Source organism: Pinus tabuliformis, chromosome 7 (assembly GCF_031772625.1).
Source record: "Pinus tabuliformis cultivar Carrire ecotype Pingquan chromosome 7, CPIR1, whole genome shotgun sequence".
Classification (NCBI taxonomy): domain Eukaryota; kingdom Viridiplantae; phylum Streptophyta; class Pinopsida; order Pinales; family Pinaceae; genus Pinus; species Pinus tabuliformis.
Genome location: NC_142293.1, coordinates 111,444,871 through 111,467,297, shown reverse-complemented (window position 1 = coordinate 111,467,297; position 22,427 = coordinate 111,444,871).

The following is a 22,427-nucleotide window of genomic DNA, read 5'->3' as shown; positions in this document are numbered from 1 at the left end:
TCTGTTATCCAACTTTACTCCAAGGCAACCCCCTGCTATTAATTATGACTATGCCTCTTTCATTGCTAACAAAATCCATGCTCAATTTATGGAAAGAGAAGGAGTATTTAAATACACAACTTTCATATACCATCTGTTGTTGTATTATCATCCATACAATTTTGTATTTTCCATCAGGAAATTGGATTCCAAAGGAGAGAGGAGGTCTGTGATCTTTTGGACCTCGGTCTTCCACAAAATTGGTGAATCCCCTTATACCTACTGTGAATTCATTGACTTGTTTGTACATCCTGCCTCCACTCTATTGATAGGATCTCCTCCTCTTAGGCTCTCTGGTGACATAAAGAAGATTTTATAGCTCTCTAAGAACTATAGGATAGGTTACTGGTACTTATACGAGGATCACACTGAAATCAGGATATATGGCTGTGAACTGTGCCCTTATAAGCTGCCCAAATATGTGCCCATGAGACTGTTTGCACTAGAGTATTTTAGGCAACTTATCAATGAAGATTTTACTCACTTTTGCAATGTAAAGAAAAAGTCTCAGCCGAGGATAAGAAACCAGTTAGGCCCTTTTTATTATTAACAAGAGGGAAGCATGGGAAGATGCTGACAAGATATTAGGAGAAGACCTTCGATTTAAGAAAAGCTTCTGGTGGGTACCATATGACCCAAATAACTTTATAAGTGACAGAAGAGTAAAAAACTGGCTGTCAACTTACATACATCATAGGATCCCTGAAGTAGAACAATATGCTAATCAGGATGAGTGGGTAGAGGGTACATTAGTAGAAGAACTTACTCAGCAAGAAAAGATGTTATGAGCTATGAAAGATTTAGAAAAGACCCTTGACCTGGACTCTTTTGGACAAGTATCTTTCAAGCTGCCTCAGCAAGCCAGAGTGGGTACATCTTCTGTTGGAACTTCACAACAACCTATACAAGAAACCAGCACACCAGTTTCAGGCTCTTCTAAGGGCAAGGAAGTAGCAGGCACAGAGCAGCGAATAATGACTGACCAGCAGGAGCAAATTCCTCCAATACAAACTAAAGCACTAGAGATACCATCGTTACAGACTCCTCTAAATGAGGAAAAGGGCAAGAAAAGAGACAGAGAAGAGGCCACACCCATTAGTGGACCTGCAGAATAGCCAGGTGCAAAAAGGCAAAGATTGAATCCTCTATTTGAAGAGGAAATTATTGAAGAAACAATAGAAAGCCTAAGAGGTGAGAGGGCAACCAGCCCATAGACCTCCCCAGTGATAGACACATCAACCAGCTCACACAGGTAGGAGCTGGAAAGGCATCATAGTGTGGAAGTTTCATCCACTAGACCACCAAGTAAGTAGACCTCTGATATCAAAAGAACATTCACAGAGATAAAGGCTAGAAATGATCCATTGAGGTTGCAAATTTATAACCAATATCTTACGATGGCCCCCACAAAACAACAAAGATTAATGTTAGCATATGACATTAAAGAAGAGAAAATGAACATGAGTTACTTCAAGCCCAAGGTGCAACAACCACAATCGACAGCTGACTATATTAGGACAAATCTGGAAGTCTTGGCCAAGGACATTCATCAAATAGACTAGATTGAGCTGCATAAACAAACTAGAGAGATGGTGTATTCCACACTAGCTGATAAAGCAATGTTGGCTCATAAATTGCAAAACTCATTAGAGAACACCTCTGCTCAGTTAGATTTAGAGAAAGCTTCTTCTCTAGAAAAGGACAACAAGATTAAATCCTTGGAGGATATTATCATTGAACTGTGACATGATCCCAAAGATGCCAAAGGCATAAAAGCATTAATGAGGGAAAAGGAAGAGGACATTGCTACCCTCATAAAATAGCTAAAAATGCCTCCTTCTATGCATCCACAGAGAACAGATGTTGTATAGCAAAAATACGAAAAGGACATGATGGACCTGCTCATGAGGTTGAACAAGAGATTGAGTGAGACAAAGCAGGTATTGGAGAAAGCACTACAAGAAAAGCAGGGGGATTCGACCTCCCAACCACCTGAAGTAGCTCCAACAGTCACAACTGCCCCTTCCATAGTGATAACAGCAATGCCTCCCACTGTCCCGGCATCAATAATAGAAATCATCTTAGGAGCAACATCAATATCAACAGCACCAGGCAGCAACACTATTATGACCACAGAGCAATTAATAAAAGCCATGGAGGAGTTGAAACTCCAAGTATCTGAATTGAAGAAATTCAAAGAAAAACTAGAAAAATTGGAGCTAAGCTATGATAAATCCAAGATGAATGTGGCAGAGAAAATAAGGGAGGTCAAAGCATTGGAGAACAAGGTAAGAGCCTTAGAAAAGGATCTCTCTCTGCATAAACCTCTGGCAGAAATCAGAGGAATTTTGTGGACCAATATCACTCAATCCCTTAGTGATGTATGGAGGTCTATTCAGACCATTTATGAACAGATTGATTTGATTAGAGTAGCCCAGGTGGAAATTCAGAAAACAAGAGCCTTATTGGGAAAGACACCTGAGCAAGCTAATAGGCTAATACATTTTTTGAATACCAAGACCAGTGAAGAACTGGAAGCACTAGATATTAGAGACAGAACATGTACCATTTTGGACATCAAGAGAATTCTAACCATGAGAACTATAATGAAAAACTTGGATAGAAGATGCTAGGACATGTAGGTAGAGATTTACTCTTTCACAGAGAAATTTACAGTCCTTCATCAAAAAGGTTTTCCAAGTCCTTTAGGAGATAATGAGCATCTGATGAAGCACAAGGACTATGTACATAAATTAAATACATATTCTGTCAATCAATCTAATGCATCTTCAAGTACTTCAGGAGAAAAAGCATTTCCATCTGGCCAGTCCCTTTATGACAGCCTCGAAAATCTATTCTACATAGAGCATGAGGTGAAGTGTCTGTTCACCATCCCACCTAATTTCTTCAGGTACACAGAGACTGACGAGAGTTTAAGGAAGCTGAAGAGACATAAAATATCAGGACCAGAGTGGTGGAAAAGCATGTTAGAGATCTTGTAAATTATCTTTGGTCAAATACAAAATTGTGCACCATCTGCTATAATATGGAGAACATAAATAAATCACGGTCCTGCGGGTCAAAGCGCATCACATCAGAGTTAAGGAAAGTCCGGCCAAAGCAGAAAATCAGCACAAAGGATCAATAGAAGATGGCTGGGAACCGACTTTCGGCACCTACCTCTAGTACATCTCATAAATGCGGATCAACCAGCACAACATGAATTTATTGCATCTATTTATTGCCTCTCTGTTTTCGAGACTGTTTGTCTCTATCTGTGAAAAAGAAACATTAATTATCAATAGATATTATTTCTATCATATATTTTATATGATATCTTGACATTTTTGTATAAATACCCCCCAGACGAAGTATTTGGGGTTGGTTGATTGGGATGCTTTCTTAGACTTTGTTGTAATTCTGAATTTTTGGAATAAAAGGCTGTTGGAACCATTTTGTCTAGCTCACTAGATGAATAATTGATGCTAAGGACCATATTGCAGAATTATTGAATCGTATTATGGATCAATAAGTCCCTTCTAACTTGTGTCTTACAGTTTCTGTGTTTATTATATCATCTATGTTTCATGATCTAAATAATAGAGAAAAATAACAACTCAGAATTTGCTTGTTTTCACTCTGTGTTCAATCTTTATTATTATTAATGTTTTCTTCAGAATTAGCATAAATAGTGAATTCTTAGTTGCTCATGTTTTCCCTGGTTCTTTCATCTTGAATATTAGCTAAGGAATTCTTAATTTCTCCTTAGCAGTAATCATCCATTTTACCCCTATCAATATGATGAAGGATTCTTAATTACCCTTCACCTATTGACTCCATTCCATCAAATTTCAGCCTATAAATTGTTCCATATTTGAGTACCTTGCTCTGTAATAAATCCTCTGATAAGAATCCTAACCCAGGAAGCCATCCTTCTTTGACTCCATCATGCCCAATGGATTGAAATGCTTCAGCTTTACCTCACTGTTCTATTGAAACTCCATTCCTCCAACCAAACTCAAAACAAAACCATGTACTTCATAACTAGCCTAATATACCTCAAACATAGCTACATCATAAAGAGAGAGCCCTCTTTGGATGCAGATTGGCTAGAATCTGTATCTAAAAGATTGGTTTGTGGTTACCTTGGCCGTATTCCCTTTCTTTCAACTTTTGGGAACAACCTGAGTGATAACACTACACACATATGTCTCCCTATCAACTATCTCAAACCCCTCAGGCTGCTCTATGTAAAACTATTCCTCAACCACTCCATTAAGGAAGGTAGTTTTCACATCCATTTGGTGGATCTTCCACCCCATCTGCACAATTAATGCTAGAATGGTTTTGATGGAGGAGTATCTTTACATAGGGGGAAATGTCTCCTTATAATTAACTCCCTCTACCTGTGAGAAGCCTTTGGCCACAAATCTGGGCTTGTAATTCTCAATATTTCCATCAGCTGCATGTTTCACTTTGTATATCCATCTGGAACCAACCACTGACTTGTTATCTGGTCTCGACACCACCTCCCATACATTGTTCTTCATGATGGAGTCATACTCCTCCACCATGGCATCTACCCACACTGGTTGGGAAACTGCCTCCTCAAATGAAGAAGACTCAAAATCAATGAGTTATATCATAAGTTCCATATAACCAATATACATGTATGGTGATCTTCTCTACCTACGCAAGGATGTAGAGGTTCCCACATGCTCCTATGCATCCTGCAACAACCTTTCAACTTCTTTGGTTTTCTTCCTCCCCTCTCTGGAAGATTATGGTTGGGTGGATGCCTCCACTCAGCCACCTTTTTGTTCCCTCGCATGCGACTACTCCACAACATCCTGAGGCTCTAACTAAGGCTCCTCCTTTGGAGCTAGATGCTCCTCCTCTAGTGGAATACTCAACCCTCTCTTTAGAGAGATTCTCATAGCTTTCTCCTCATAAAATTTTACATTTCTCCTCATCATTGTCATCCTTAGTGAGGGAAAATACACCCGATAGTTATGAGGTGTCTCTATGTATCCCACAAATATCCCCATCTCGATTGTAAGCTCCAACATTTTTTAACTATCCTTGGAGACATGACAATAGACTATGGCTCCAAAAATTCAAAAATGGGATACATTTGGCTTCCTCCCATAGAAAGCTTCTTCAGGCATGATCATGCCAAGTATTTTGTGAGGGCTCTAGTTCTGTGAATAAACTCTTGTATTACATGCTTCTTCCCACATATATAGAGATAATCCCTAATCATGCAACATTTCTCTTGCAACCCCTACAATGCTTATGTTTTTTCTCTCTGCCACCCCATTTTGTTGTGGGTTGTGATGTTAAATTAGTTCTCTTCTAATACCTTCCTTGGAAAAAAGTTCTTTGAAGCCATTAGACACAAATTATCCTCCATCATCACTTCTAAAGGATTTAATTTTTGGTTCGGACTCGTTTTCGACTAATGCTTTTAATTCAAAAAATTTTACAAAAACTTCATCTTTCATATTCATAAAATAGATCCAACACTTGCGGGAAAAGTCATCTATGAAAATTACATAATACTTGTGTTTTTCAACTGAGACTATAGAAAGTGGTCCACACACATCTAGTGAACTCGCTCCAAGATGGCTCCAACTCTTCTATCTCAACCTTGGAAGGAGGATTTGACATATCTTCCAAGAGTGCATCCCTCGTAAACATCATGTTGGTCAAGGGTGCATTTTGGAAGTCCTGTGGTGATCTGATGCATGGTTTTCAATGCTCCATGGTGTAGGTGACCAATGCGCCTATGCCAAGGTTTTCCAACATCTCGAATGTGAACATGTTCTTCTTTGTTGCTCAATGTAGCGCATGCATCCACCTCTAGTTTGTAGAAATTTTTGACTCGAACACCATTTTTTTTTACTTGTCCAATAGAAACATGCTTCAGAAAATATTTACCTTTATTGAACACCACATCATAACCTTTGTCCTCCAATAAAACTACAGAAATCAAATTTTTCTTCAACCTAGGCACATACATTACATTTCTCAGGTGAATATGGGAGCTTGACTCCCTCTTAAAGGTGATAGTGCCAATACCTTTGGCAATATACCTCCCTTAATCTCCAAGTTCTATGTGTCATTATAGGTCTTTATCATCTAGGCTATTGAAGAAATCCTTAGATCCTATCATATGAAATGAGGCTTCAAAATCCAAGTACCATACGCTACCTCATACAGTACCCATGCGTGCAATGAGGGTGAAATCCAATTCGAATTGTGATGTGAAAGCATCACCTCCTGCTCCTCCTGCGGGATTCTTCCTAGATTTCTTGTGCAAACACTTGGTTGCATAGTGTCCATATTCATGGAAGTGAAAACATTTAATTTTGTTGAGGTCCTTCTTCTTTCCCTGGTTCTTGCTAGATTCTGCCTTTCCTTAGGCATTCTTTCCCTTTCTTTCCAAGGAAAATTTCCTCCTCATCTCTAGATGTGACATCGTCTTTAGTGCTTCTTCTGATCTTATATTACACCAAACCAAACCAAAGTCTTTCCCAGTCTAGTAGCTTGTCTCTTCCATTAACTAAATCCTGATAATTGTGCTAGAATTTCAGAAGCTTAAGGAGTTCTAACCTCACAAGTTCATATGGTAGCACATTTTCTCCTACTACACCAAGTTCATCTTGAACCTGAGTGAATCTCGATAGATATTGTGGAATGGTTTCATTTTTCTGCATTCAACTGCTCTTGAGTTTATCTCTCAATGCTGATTTCCTAGCATCATTGTTGCTCTAGAATATATCTGTGAGGTTTTTCCACATTACAAAAGGAGTCTACTTTCCATGCACGTTCGAAACCACATGATCTTTATCACTCTCCAGAATAATCCTCCTGGATTTAGTTGTGTCTTTCTTCCACTGAGCAAGTGCTTATGCATTTAATTTTGTTGGTTTTGGAATATCAGTTTGTTTATATTCCCATGCTCCATTGTCATCCAAGATGACTTCCATATTTTCGTTTCAAGCACACAAATTTGAGGTTCCCTCCAATTCATACTCAAGCATCAATCCATTGAAAGACAGTTTACCTGCACTGAAGAGAATCTGCACCAAAAACTCTGCAAATCAAAATTTCTCTGAGAGAAGATCTGGAAAAAGGTTTCTATGTAGTCTTTCATAGCTCCAATACCATGTAGAAACTAAATTTTTCTACTTCTAATGAAATTGAACTTAAATCAAGAGACAAAAATTTATTCTACTATGTGGAAAGGAAAATCGACGATAGAAACACATGCAATGACATGCAACCATCAAAACACAAGGAACATAATGATTTTACAGGGGAACCCAACTGGGAAAAACCCCTATGTTTCTTTACATTAATTTAGATGAGAATATGAATCAATTACAATGTCTTTCTTCAATCTTGAAGCACACCCTGCAATGAAATTCTGATCTCCTACTCACTGACCAACTCTGACCAACATGTAGCTAAAATAGGCCTCTGCTTTCTTCCTATTTCCTTGCTTAATCCTGGAGGAAATTTTCCCCTAAAAATAGGAGAATTCCCTATTTCCTTAAACAAATCTTGAAGGAATTGGCCACCTGCTCAATGCAAAATCATTTTACACTCAACTAGTATACAATTGATAATTACAATGTGTCTTTTCCTCCACTCCAACGAGGAAATTTGAATTCCATGCATGAATGGGTCTATTTTTAATAAATTGATTAGTTAACTAAGAGATCAATGAGTTAAAAATTGTTATAACTACTCAACTAAACTCCTACTGGCTCCACTAAAAAATAGAGCTTAATTAGCTGAGTTTAACCTATAATAACTCCACTAGATTACTAAATTTTAGGAATAAACCCATGCACAACTCTACTTCTAGCCTATAAATAAAATTTACTAATTTAACTGGGAGACAAATCCATGTCACTCCTGCTAACTGCAATGCAAGTCATCCTACTAATGTGGAAAATCAAAGACTAAGGCGCAAGTCAAATTAAACCTTTTCTTGCTACATTTCAACATCAACTTCCTCAAATTCAGGGAGTAACTTAGTTTTAATAGGTGATGGAGTTCTTTCCCCTCTTCTTGTAGCAACCCTAGTTCTAGGAGCAATGGTGTCTTCAAGTTCTTCACCTCCCAGTAAACTAGGGGTTTTGGTAATAATGGAGTCACTAGAGGAATATCTATAGTGTCGATTAAGAATCAATTCCTTGATAAGTTGTAGGGAAGGCTGACTCACTTCTTCCTTGGAAGCGGTGCCAAAAGTGTTGTTGCACAAACTAGAAGACCTTGGGAAGAGGACAAATCTAGAGGGAATAATAACCCTTGGGACAGAGGCCCACTATCACCATAACCTAAGTCCCCTGCTCTTCTCGGATTTTCACTAATGGGAGGAGTCCCAGTATTACTCACTTGTGATAAACGTCTTCACGATAATTTTGAAGTGAGGCAAGGTAGCTCATTCAATTGAAATTTCAACAAAGTTGTGAGCCTTGGGAGAGGCTAGAAATACTTTCTCCAAAACCCCCCTTTGTAATAAAGGCTACACAAAACCTAGGGTTGAGATAGAACACGAGATTTAGGTAATATCTTAGGTTAAGGTAGATGAGAGAAGAGGTAATTATAGATTTACTTCAACAAGTACCAAAATTTAACCTCTAAGAATCCCCAAGTTGAAGTATTAGACTACTAGGGTTCCATCTTGGTCTGAAAACTAGGGATGTCAAATTTATGGATGAAATCTATGTGGATATCCACCAGATTTGGTGAGGAGGTAGTCCTACACCTTATATTTATGTTTAGGCTCCTAGATTGTTGAAAGAGTTCCTTCCTTGAATTTCACACCAAGCCTCAACTATAGCCTCCTTATTCTACGAGGATAAAAATATAGGTTAAAAGAGAAATAATTTGAGTTTTTGGTGATCACCAAGGAAATTTGATCAGTCCCTACACCCTTGGCAAGTTTGGAGTTATGAATGATCTTGATATGGGAAATTGGGTCTTCAAGGAGACCAAAAGGAACAAACTTTCGCTACCCCCTGAAGCGAACAAAGTTCCTTCCACAAATTAATTACTCCAAAAGACTTGGAATATCAAGATATCCATGAGGATACAAATATTATATATTAATTGTGTGAATAAGAATGAGAATGAGAATGAGAGGCTTGCTTATATATCAAGCAAGTGTCTCTTCATGAAGAGTCATGTCTCAATTAGACATGCCTCTTCAACCAAATTACTATTTAATTAATAATTATTTATGCTTATTATCATTTATATTATTTTACATTATTTATATACATTATTCGTTACATTGCTTCCTTCCTCAAAAATCTTTGTCCTCAAAGCTTGTCAATGAAAAAAAGGCTTGATCTCTTTTTCGACTTCGAAAGTCTTTCTGTCTCAAAATACTCATCCTCATCGATACAAGTTGATATGATCTTCTTAGTGACAAACAAAATTGTCGCACCGAGAAGGGATCAAACCATCCGAAATTAATCTTTTGTATAGTATTCTAATCACTGGAATTTTGTAATGACTTGTTAGCATAAGACTGGATTGAGATTACATCACTATTATCCGGAACATCAATTTGTTGTTTCGGTTTTCATTGGTTCAATTATGTAGCATGGTTGATTCGTCTGTTCTCGTGATTTGGATGCCAATATGGAACTTTTTTCGTTTGATTTCTCCTTACTGGGCATGCGGCAATTTTTATATTTTGTTTTGGCGAAGATGTTGTTGAGTTGGTTATGAAACATTCACTGGGGATGTTCATTGTTTGAACTGCAACATCCACGTGCATCTTTTCTTCAACTTGCTTGTCTTCTTCCTAAGTTGTGACATTCACTGAATCGTTATTTGTTGTTTTGTCATCAACTTGAATTCCTACATTTGATGCTTCCTTCTTGATAAGTTGTTGTACCTGGTTTTCTAATGAATTCTTATCCTTCTTAAGTTTCTTAATTTGCGTCAGCAATTTTTCACTGTGGTTTTTAAGTAGAGAAACTTCTTCATTTTTGTCAATAGTGATTTTGTCAATTTCATTTTGCATATTTTGTAACACTTTTTTACCTTCTTGAGAAATTACTTTTGAAATATCCAATATATCTTCCGGCGTTACTGAATTAGGTTTCAGTGTAACATCTTGGAGCATTATTTTCTTCTTTGTGTAAGAAAATGTTAAAAAGTTTTTCTTAGTATTTAGAATAAAGGAACCTAGAGTTTTCATCCATGGTGATCCCAAAACAATGTCACTATCATTAAAAGATAAGGTTTGCACGGTGAATTGTGTGGTAAAAGTATAATCTCCAATATTTAGGTGTAAATTTCTTATATCGTATTGTTTGCCAAAAATATTTGTTTCAACTATATTTGATTCAGGAATCCCCAATTGATTAGCACATTTATGACTAACATAATTACTTCTTTCAGTAGGACTGATAGAGATTATGATGTCTCTTCCTGCGAGTGATCCTTTGATGTTAAATAGTGTACAAACACATGTACTACAGGTTTCAGGAAACCTTTCATTACTAGTCTCCATTTTTTCCTCGATGTTTTTATGTAAACAATATGTCAACTGGAGCTATTTTTATTATAAAATCTCACTTATTTCTTCTATATATATTTTTCAAATATTCTCCTTTAATGTGGATTGTTAAAACTTGAATACCCTTTTATTAAAAAAATACTCCTTTATATTGTTGCCTTCTATATATGTATGTATTTCTTTATATTAAGACCCCTTTTCAAAATAACTTTATTATCTTATAATAATAATAGTTTCACTTCTTTTTTTAAATAATAAATTGGTCCATTTTTTATATACTTAATTACTTCGTTGATAAATTTTTAATGTCACCCCACTTAATAAATATAAAGGTCACGTCTTTTCATATGACATGGGCATGATGTTAAAATACAATGGGCTATTGCCATGGGTTGTTTTTAAAACCTCCGTTAAAATGTTCTCTGCGTAAAAGTAAAACGTATTCCTTTTGTTTTTTGTTTTTGTTTTTTTTTTTGTTTTTTTTCCTTAACTTTTTAAAATACCATGGGCAATTACCACGGGTTGTTTTTAAAACCACGAGCTTCTCCACGTAAAAAGTTTTAAATATACTTGGTATTTGATTTTGTATCCGTTTTGTTTTTTCTTTTTCTTCTTTTATTTACTTATATTTTTTTTGTTAATTTTTTTTATATGGCCAAAGGCCTAGAAAAATGGAGAAAAGGAGAAACTCCCAAATATTGAGCAAAATGCTTCAATTATATGGCAACAAGGTTGAAGAATTTCAATAGTCAAAGACTTGGATAGGAGAACGAGCTCTGTGCACCAGTTAAGCAACCTAGAGGATCAAATTCCTCTGATACCAAATGAAGCGAACAAAGTTTCTTCTACAAATTAATTACTCCAAAAGACTTGAAATATCAAGATATCCATGAGGATACAAATAGTATATATTATATGTGTGAATAAGAATGAGAATGAGAATGATTTACAATGAGAACAAGAGGCTTGCTTATATATCAAGCAAGTGTCTCTTCATGAAGAGTCATGTCTCAATTAGACATGCCTCTTCAACCTAGTTACTATTTAATTAATAATTATTTATGATTATTATCATTTATATTATTTTACATTATATATATATATATATATATATATATATATTATTCGTTACACCCCCTTAGATATTTATACCTCTTAGACACTTGTTAACGGAGTTTCAAGGATAAAATGCAATAATCTCTTAGGAACATTCATTTGTTCACTATCTAATGAATAACACATGCAAATTGCTCAATAGTTGTAATTTTGAAACAATAATTAAACAATTAGGGCACATTAACAACCATGAGACATTATTCCATGCATTAGACATTAGCAAAAATCTGAATTTTTTCATAAAAGAGTACTTACAAGATAGTGAAGAGTATATCCATCCATAACAATGCCATATAGAAGCTCCAAAAATGAGACCAAATTTATCCACACATCAAAATTCATCCATTTGCCAAAGATCCTCTCCAAAATTTCAAGTCTAAAATTGCCAATGAGGCCAAAAATCCAAGAAGTGATGGCAGGATCTCAAATGATGTCTCCCTAATAAATACAAGACCTATGAGGTCGAATTAAAAATGAAAAATCCCCTCTAACATGTCTATAATTCTAAGTAACAAGCCAACCATGAGAGCTTTTAAAATTCAATTAATGTTTCTATCTCTCACCCATGCAAGGCTGATGTCATGCATGCGAAGAGACTTAGACATACAATATTGAGGCCTCTTGTGCTAGAAGTTTGGTAGAGGGCCTCAAAAATCATGATGAAGAGGGGAACACCTTAATTATGCTACAAAACATCTCCATGACCCCTATTTTTGGATTTGGGGCTCCAAATGGGTCTCATGGGTCTCCAGCTAGCTCAAAATCATGTCCATGATCCATCAATGAGGGCTCAAAGGATGACACATACCCTCCCATCTCTCCCTATGAAAGACAACCTCCTTTGGGCATTGGATCAGGTGCCAAGTGTTGGGTGAAATGTCTAGCCGGTTGGGGCATTGTGGTCCAAGTGTATCATCTATAAAGTAACTAGGGAAATGAACAAGCTAATAGTGATGCTGAAGAATCCCATGGTGTGGCAATCAACACTCTACATGAATTAATTCCCATGGATCTCAACGCCCACTCTACAAGTTCCATTTTGATCCTCTAGAGGGATTGGATCTCATATAGGGAGGCCAAGTCCAAGATGAAAACCCACCTGCAATCTTGTATAAGATCCAATGTGTCTCCTCGCCTTTATACAAAATAATCCATTAGTGCAATTGAGTGAATAAGATTGCTAATCAAGGGTAGAAATGAGACTTCGTAGTGGGGTTCCCTTCCAAATTTAGGGCTTTGAGCATGTTATGGTGTTACATCCCTTATAGGAGTGGTTAATAGAAAACCCTATTAAGTGTTCCTAGCCCCTAAAGGGAAGGACATGTCCAAGGTAGATCCTTCAAGTGCATTAGGGGAATTTGAGGTCTAAAATGGGCCTCCTAAGGAAATTATAAAATAATAGTGGAAGTAATAAAATAATATTAGATTACATCATCAAATTTTAGAGGGAAAAAAGAAAACACTATATTTTCAACTTGTATTTTCAACTTATCTCGCTATGGGTTTACTAAAATTTCAAGTGGAAAAACTCGTTGGATGAGAAATTTGGCTCTTCATCCAAGGATTACCCATGTTTCATACTTTTTATGGACCCTGCTACATGAAAAATGTGATTTCAATCACATTTGTTCATGTATTTCTCATTTTGTGTGTAGCAGGGTCCACCGAAAGTATGCAACATGGGTAATCCGTGGATGAGAAATTGAATTTTTCATCCAACAAGTACTCTCGCCCGAAATTTGAGTAAAACCTTAGGGAGATAAGTTGAAAAAGTAGTTTTATTATTTTATTAATTTTTAACCTTTTCACTTTTTTACTCCAAAAATGGTGAATAATCCCCCATGGTTGAAATAATCATCTTGAATCCTGATAAAGTTTATTTTGGTTGCACATTTTTCTTAGGAGGTCCATTTTAGACCTCAAAATTCCCCTAATGGGTAGGTGTCACGTGGATAATAATGAGGTGGATGGGGACACAGGGGTCTCAAGGCCAATTGACATGGGCTCAAGGGTGGTGATGATGAGGGATGTCCACATATTTGGGTGTATGAGTGCAGGATGGAGAAATTGTGGTACATGAGTTACCCTGACCTTTGTTTTTCCACCCTTCTTCATTTGCCTTTTTTCCTTTCTTGATTTTCTTTTTATCATACTACTCAAATATCCAGGGGATGAGATCATGATATATATTATATAATAGTGATTACCCCCTTAAGGTGGGGCAATTCATCACGCACCAAGGGTTGGGGTATGCATGGGTTCCTTAATGATGCAAGGGGCACTCATAGGGGCCCTAGGAACCAGGGTGATGGCCATAATGGTAAGCGGTAGAGCTCATGTTTGGTTTTTTCCCACATGCTAAATTTATTGTCCCAACCATCTTTTACATTTTTCAATAACATTTCCTTTTGTATGTGGTCGTATTATGCTCTAATCTCTTGTTTTTTTTAGTTGCATCAACCTCCAAGGCATCGTTCCAGGCCTGACCCAGACATGTGGACAAGGGGAGGGGAAATACTAAAGCGTCATGGAATAAGTGGTCTTGTGGACCCAAAGAGGGAATATGATGAAATGGGGCATATAATCTGCAGAGGGTAGTGAAAAAATGTGGAAAGAAAAAATGAGATCGCACTACCAGAATCATGGTTTCCCAAGTAGTGCCCATCCTAAATCTATAAGTCGGTAGGGGAGATCCAAAGTGTGCCCAATAAAAACAAGCATAAGCACCTGATTACATAATGAAAGTCATACCTTTAGGATTGGATGGCCCACCTTCAGACATACAATCTTGAAAAATGGGTGATGGTACACGATGGTTGTCTCAGGTGGCAGATATAAAGTAGCACATCAAAGCTATCAGGTGGTTGTTAGGGGCTACTATTGTTGACTAAAGGAGGATAAATCCGAAAGAAAATCTCTCGAAAGGGGTAACCCACTTTTGGTGGGCTACACCACTACAACCTCAAGTGGCATTTGATGAGTCCTAGTATTGAAACAAGAATGTTGCAGTTCCCAAGGCTACCAACTTTAATTATCAATTTGGAGTTCGTACAAACTTAAGAGGTGTCAACACTATGTGTGTAGCATGCAATGTGTCCTTTTCCATTCATCTGATGCAACAAATTAAATTGAGATATGCAAAGACTATTTTGAAAAATTTCCAAGGAAGGAAACTACTAAACTTAACTTTGCAGGAAAAAGGAAATTGAAACTTTACTTGTCCTATTGCATCAAAGGAACACTAATCTATTTGTAGGAAAAGAAGTGTTGGAAAAGAAAACCCTAATTCTGTTTTGCAGAAATCAAATGACAAGAATGTAAACCTAAACTAGTTGCATGAAAATAAGTGTAAGAAACAAAGGATATACTATTTCATTAAAATTAAATACTATTCTACTTACATAATCCATCAAAAGCTCAAAGGTAATCAATGCAATTTTTTGTGTGTTGTTTAACTCATTATCAAAACAGTAAACCTCAACTACAAATTTAAAGCTAAGATGATGAAAATATGATGTACAAAGGGTAGGTTGTCCTCTTATAGTTGGAGTTTAAGGATTAGGGGATGTTGCTATGTGACAAAAAACAAGAAATAGGATTAAGAAGAAATCTTGGCCGAGTTCTAATCAATTTTGCGAAGTGATACAGGATGCTATAGGATTGCATCTGAAAGCATTATATGATATTAAAGTGGGGGAAGATTTTAGAAGGTTGGGAAATAGTGTAGAGGGCCTTTTCAAGCTTAGATCTACTCAGTAATCCATATTACACAAGAGAAAAAGTCAAACTGATAGTCTCTTGTAACCTTGTAATGTGATCTTCTATGCACAGAAAACTTGGAGGAAAAGAGAAGAAAGGTGTTGAATGAGACGGTGTTGGTGATAGAAGATGATGTTATTCTTTTCCTTTGAACCAATAGATCTTACCTACACACAAAGTGATTATTCAACTACCAAAGACATAATGATTTAAAGGACTGCTAAAAGGCTATTAATTGCAGAAAATCAAAATGCAAAGAAAAGGATGATTTGAATTTAAACTAAAGTATAACTATGGAGTAAAATAAATACTATATTTTTTTCTTCTCCTTGCAACGCTTACAACCAAGCTATTCAAGAAAATCAATTGACCAACCTGTAGAGACAGTGTTTTTCATATAAACCAGATTTGTAGAACAATGAACTCGTAAGTTTATCTAAGAACCCAATTTCCTAAGTTGATCAAGTGAAAATTCCATGGGTTAATTTTTTTTATTAATTTGTATGTTTTTAGGCTTTAATACAAGTGGAATAAACTCGAAATAAGCTCATTAACACATGCTAAAATTTAGCATAAATTTATTACTAAAACCAAAAATTAAAAAAAAAAAATGTAGCAAGCCAATCTAACTAACCAAATGCCTAAGCTAATCAAGTGAAAATGTTGTGGGATAATTTTTTTATTAATTTGAATGTTTTTAGACTTTGATCCAAGTGGAATGAACTTGAAATGACTTTATTATCATGTGCAGAATTTCAGCATAAATTTAATATTGTTTTGCTACAAGAAACTTCCATAAATTCTAGAATTGTGAACTATTAAACCAATCCAAGTAGCTCAATGACGAATATGAATTTTAAAATATTTTATAAGGATGCATAATACTTATGACTCTATAAATAACCTAAAAAAAAACTCACTTCAATCATTTAACCAATATAACCTACAACAAATGAAGCATGAATACTAAATGCAAAAATAGGAAATGCAAGAACAAGATATGTAAGTGAACAAGAAATGAAAATAAGATAAAGAAATTGTACAACAAGGCTCTGAGTCTCCTGGGATGTCCAAGCCCAAGGATAATCAAATTCCTATAAATAAATCTAAGCCATAGAAGCTGAAAATGAAACCAAACTTCATTATTAGAATCAATTCAAGTACATCCTTGCTGGAAATGAAAGGAGAGATGTTAAATAACAAGTTTCATTCACAGGAAGAAAACAAATCCACACCCATAGAGGCTAATTCGAATTGGTACTTATACAAATTGACGGGGAAGCATCCTCCTTGAAATGAGGCAAATTGCCCCACCAAAATGCCTCCAAAACTAGAGTTGGTTCGCAACAATAGGAATCTTCATTAAATATTGAGTTTTGGCTTCTCCTGTACTAGGGAACGCATCCCTAGATTTATTCAATCATAGGAGATCCAAAATATATCATTAATTTCATGATATCCTATTCATTTACCAGTCCATCCTGTAGTATCTTTTGGTAGGGAGCAATTCCCTAAATTCTCTCATTCTGTAGATATTCAAAATTTACTCAATATTTTGCAAAATAAATAATATTAGGCACACACTATGACACTGTATCTAAACCTTCCTAATAAACACATTATAGCTAAAGAAATATGTCATCAAATGCAAAAAGAGAAGTTAAATGTGTTGAAGGATGGCCAGATGGGTCTTGAAGTGTACCTATTTGGGAGGCTCATCAGCTCTTGAGCCATATGAGAAGTGAGGCATGGATTTCATTATACCTATTGACTCTCCATCTAGACAAAAGTGGTATATTATTGTATGCATACATTATCTAATAAAGTGGGCTGAAGTGAAGGCAGTCAAAGAAAAAACAGAACAAAAGGTGGCAAAATTCCTAAGGGAGACCATCTTCTAAAATTTGGTTTCCCAGGGGAATTACCAATTGATCAAGGAACTCAATTCACTTCTAACTTGATAGAGGGGATAATGAAGTAGCATCACATCAAGCATAGGAAGTCCACCCCATATCACCCTCAAGCAAATGGGTAAGTGGAAGTGGACAATAAAGCATTAGAAGGCATCCTGACCAAATTTGTTTGTAGCAATAAGAAGGATTTGGTAGCCAAACTTGTGGAGGCCACTTGGGCATACAATACTACATGAAAGAACACCACTAGATTCACCCCCTTCTAGCTAGTATATGGTAAAAATCATTATTTTCCATCAAATTTGGATATAACACCTTGATAATGGTAGCGCAACTTGATCTAGACATCATAGGAGCCTAGGAAGAGAGTTTGTAGTAGTTGAATGCCCTTGATGTACTTAGGATACAGGATCTTATGCATGTTGAAGTGGTTCAATTATAGAGAAATGTTTGGCATGACAAACACCTTAGGGAGAAGACTTTCCAAGAAGGTGACTGGGCCCTATTATATGACTCCAAATTCAAGGATTTGAAGAGGAAACTTATGACAAGATGGTTGGGTTCCTACTTGGTGGGAAAATTCCATGACAATGGCTCTTTTCAAATCTAAACAATTGATGAGAAAAAATACCACTTCTGGTGAATGGTTATAGGTTGAAACTCTACAAGAATCCCGTGTCAAAGGAAGAATTGACCAGTTCAATAAGAAGAGAACTGAATGTGATTAGAAACATCAAATATCACAATCCAGTTAGCCCTTAACGAATAAAGAAGGGAGAAAAAAAAATTAAATAAATAAAAACCAGAGAAAACTTCCATGAGGAACTTGAAGCAAGCTCTTAGATAAAAAACCTCCATGAGGAAGCCAAAGGGTCTAAAAAGACAAAAAAGAGAAAAAGAAAACAAAAAATCCCCAGGTGAAAATCTCCTTTGAGGCAACCTACAAGTCTTAATAAAAAAATAATAAAAAAGAAAAGAAAAAGGAAAGTGAAAAGGAACACTTACATTATACATTCTAACATTTCTATAGGTACAACATGGTTCCAATGATAGATAGAGAAGGTCAACATAGCTAGAGAAGTAATATATAAATTGACCTTCACACACTTCCACCTAGCTCTTTGTGTCCTCTCCATCCATCCCTTATCCATTCCCAAGATTCTACATCATTCCCTAGCCCCTCTCACTCGGTTATGTCAATTTCCTGAAATGCTATAGGATAGTCCCTATATTGCTACAGGAAACTTATCAACATGAAAAGAAGAATAAATTTGGAATTTTTCCACTTGAGAACAAGGGAGGGTACCCATGAGAGTCCTATCATCCATCCACTCCTTTAGCTATCACCCTTTCCACTAGTATTCCACTCACCATCCATAAAAAAACCTAACCCTTCATCTCTTTTCCACCGATTTCCATGACAAAAAAACTCCCTATCTTCCCTCAAGAACCTTCTCACGAATTATCAATATTTTTTAAAATCAACACTCATTGAAAATCATGATCCTAAGGGGTCTATGTGACTGGTATAGGAAGACACACAATCTTGTAGCGATCTGCATAAACCCTATAAAATCACATTTGAAGCACTAGACCAAGAATTTTGAGTATTATGAAGCTTCAGGAGGCTCCAACACTAGTTCTGAGTAGCTATAGGATCCCCTATAGACTTCTACAGGATCCTTGATCACCAAAAACAACAACATCTAACCAGTGGAGGAACTTGTTCTCTAATCATCTGAATCATGGAATTTCAATCAACAATGGACATTAAAAAATTTCAAACCAATGAAAGGATCAATGAAGGCAACAGATTGCACCTTAGAGGGAACTCAAACAATTTCATAAAATGCTCCAGTAGCCTCATGCAAAGCATTAATTGGTCAAAAAATCAACTACAACACCTCCAATAAAAGCATCATCAAGTAGGCTTAGGTATTCAAAAACCCAACCCTTCCTTATGAGTGCATCTTAGTTTAATAAGTGTTAGCAATGCATGAGAGAAGAGGTTTTACAGTCTAAGGTTGGTTTAGTAGTCTCATCCACCTTTGGCAACGAATTACATTCGTATTCTTCACCAATCACACATGCGAAGAAAGAAAACAAAAAAAAGAGGGTGATGAATCCAAAGAGTGGGCCAATGTACCTAGGATTGGTATGTGAAGGTGGTAAGTGGGGGCCAGCTCACATAGCGTGTTGAGCCCAACCACTCAACCACCAATAGCATAAGTCAGCCCCCCAACTCTCATTTCACATAAAAAGTATATTTTAAAAACAAGGGAGGCCCACCACTACCGTTGAGAGTCAAACTACCTATGCCATCATTTTCATAGACCACTATAGAAGAAGTTACAAGACATGTAGGCTGCTACTACAGGATAGACACAGAGTGTTACAGGATGCACACAGAGTGCTACAACATAGTTTATGGGTGCTACAGGAAAGTCTAGAGAGCTACAAGGAGCTTTCTTCCTGAGCAATTTATTCACTCAAACCGTAGAATTCAAGGAGGAGCATTAGAGGGAGGGTAAGTACAAATTTTCCTTGCCACCTTTTAATGAAAAAGCTTGCAAAACCTTTCAAGTTTTTAGTACATCTTGTAGTAATATCTGATATAAATTTGGGCATGAAAGGAAAATGAAGTATGGATGTTTTTTGAATTGAGCATGATAAGAAAGGGAAATGCAAATTTTTTGAGTTGAATTATGAAATATTCCCTCTTCTAAGAATTATAAACAAAATTCTCATTTTGCCTCTATCTTAATAACCCTAATTGCACAAAAATCCATAAAACCTGTAGCACAGAGAGGGAATTGCTTGTCCAACTTTGGAAATTTTGTATTAAAGAATATGGAGGGTGGATTCAATTGTGGGGAGCCCACATATCCATCTAGAATTCACCAAAATCCTGATGTCAAGGATCTCTTTACCAATCATCAGCGAGTAGGGTTCTTTGAGAATTTAAGGGGTTTCAATGATGAGTTCACTCAATAATTTACTCTAAGCCTCCAACCATAAGGAGAAAATGATGCCATCATCATAGTGAGGGGACTCATTATCCACTTGAATGAAGAAGTCATCAACAAAGTAACCACACTTCCCCTAGGAGTGAGATGAATCAAAGAAGAAAGGACAGAGGCTATCACTACAAAGAAGAACTTTTTCCTTCCAGAAGAACAACTCAATTATGACAAAAATGGATTTAGAAGATAAAGTTTACCCTATCCTTGGCATGAGGTAGAATACCATGTCTTTAAGTACATATATTTTGAAGGAAGACTTAGTATTTTCTATGCATACCAATTTAGGATTCTTCATTAACTGAGGTTTCAAATGAATTTGCCTAACCAAGAAAAATTGAGCATTCCTCACTTTCTCTTCCATTCAATCAAGGAGATGAGCCAAAAATTTAAAGGAGGAAAACATCAATACATAGCACACCATGGACTCATAATATTAAGTTATGGATTCTTTGGAGGGTATTCAAAACTTTGTAACTTGGGCTGAATTTGTGGACATGGACATGTATGTGACATGGACATGGAGGCCTTCCTAGAAACTTAAGCATGAGTCCAATTCAAACTTGGAGGAGCTGCAACTGAGGGAGGATCTATAGAAGAAGAGGTTGAACGGGAAGAATAAGAGCTAAAATAAAAACCATAAAATGAGGTAGAGGACGAATAAGAAGAAGAAGAGGCACAAACTTAAATAGAAACCAAAATAGTAGTGCCTAAGGAAGACCCAACCAATCCTGTTGTGACACAAATAGCATAATGGAGGACTCTAGAGGCCACAAGACATCCTCTAGGCCACAAAATAGAAGGAGAAGGGAGCAAAAGGAAAGTATTTAAAAGGGGAATACAAAAGAGGAAGTTGTTTCCACTTTGGAAGCCTTAAGTACCCCTACTAAAAGAAAGGGAAGGAGGCCAAGACAACCCCTATGTACTTCAAGAGAAGAAAAAACAAAAAAATAAGGCAAGGTAAGCCTCACTCCCTTCTCCAACCCCAAACACTATTGAATAAATAGCCATCCAACAAGGGGGATAATTGGGAATAAGTGAGAAGTAATCAGAGGAGATAAACTTCATCCAAACTAAGGGGAAACAACCACAAAAGAGGCCAAGCACCAAAGGGACCCAAACCCCTAAGAAAACCATCAAGCTACAAGAGAAATCTATAACACTATAGGAAGGCACAATTGTGTTATATGAAGGCACTATTGTGTTATAGGAAGGCACAATAGTGCTATATGAATGCACAAAAAAACTATAGGAATAGGCAACATTGCTATATTAAATGGTTGTGGGAGTAGAATAGCAAACTTTTGACCTACAAGAACTAGATGCCCAACTAGACCTTGGATCCTACTATAAATGGTTTGAAGAAGGGAAGATACTCCCTACCCATTTTGCAGTCCCACTCTTCTTTGAGCTAAAAAGGAAAGGGGTAGGACCCACAGGTGGATGCAAATTGAAAAATCCAAGGGAATGGAGGATGTGAGAATAATGGAGAAGATTATGAAAAATATGTGGGAGGAAATGGTTCATCTCAGACTCAAGGAATCCAGTGTAAGAGACCATTTGCAGACATAAAATAGAAGGCTAAAATCTCAACTACAGGAGAAGGAGGAGCAACTTTCCACCATGGAAAGTTTGGCCATAGAATCTCACTAGTGCAAGCATCCCTCAAAGACTTGATTTATTGTTCCTAAAGTAACAATGGAACCAATTCTAGATTAAAAACTTGGTCTGTCATGGCTCTCTCCCCTTCCAAGGCTTCATAAAATTCATTGAGTTTTGTCATAAGAGAAACATTAAGGATAGTGCTAAAATGTCTGAATTTTTTATCCATAATTTAATACTGACTGACATGAAAATTTGGGACCCCAACTCAAAAATGGGAGATGTGTAAGAAAGGGCCTTGGCCTAGGCTAGCTCCCCATGAAGAGGCCAAAGTTGAAGAAATCAAAAGATTCATGGACAGGGAGGTAAGTGAACCCTTATGGATCAAAGTAGAGTTAAGATGCCCTGATCTTTTCACTAGTAATCATA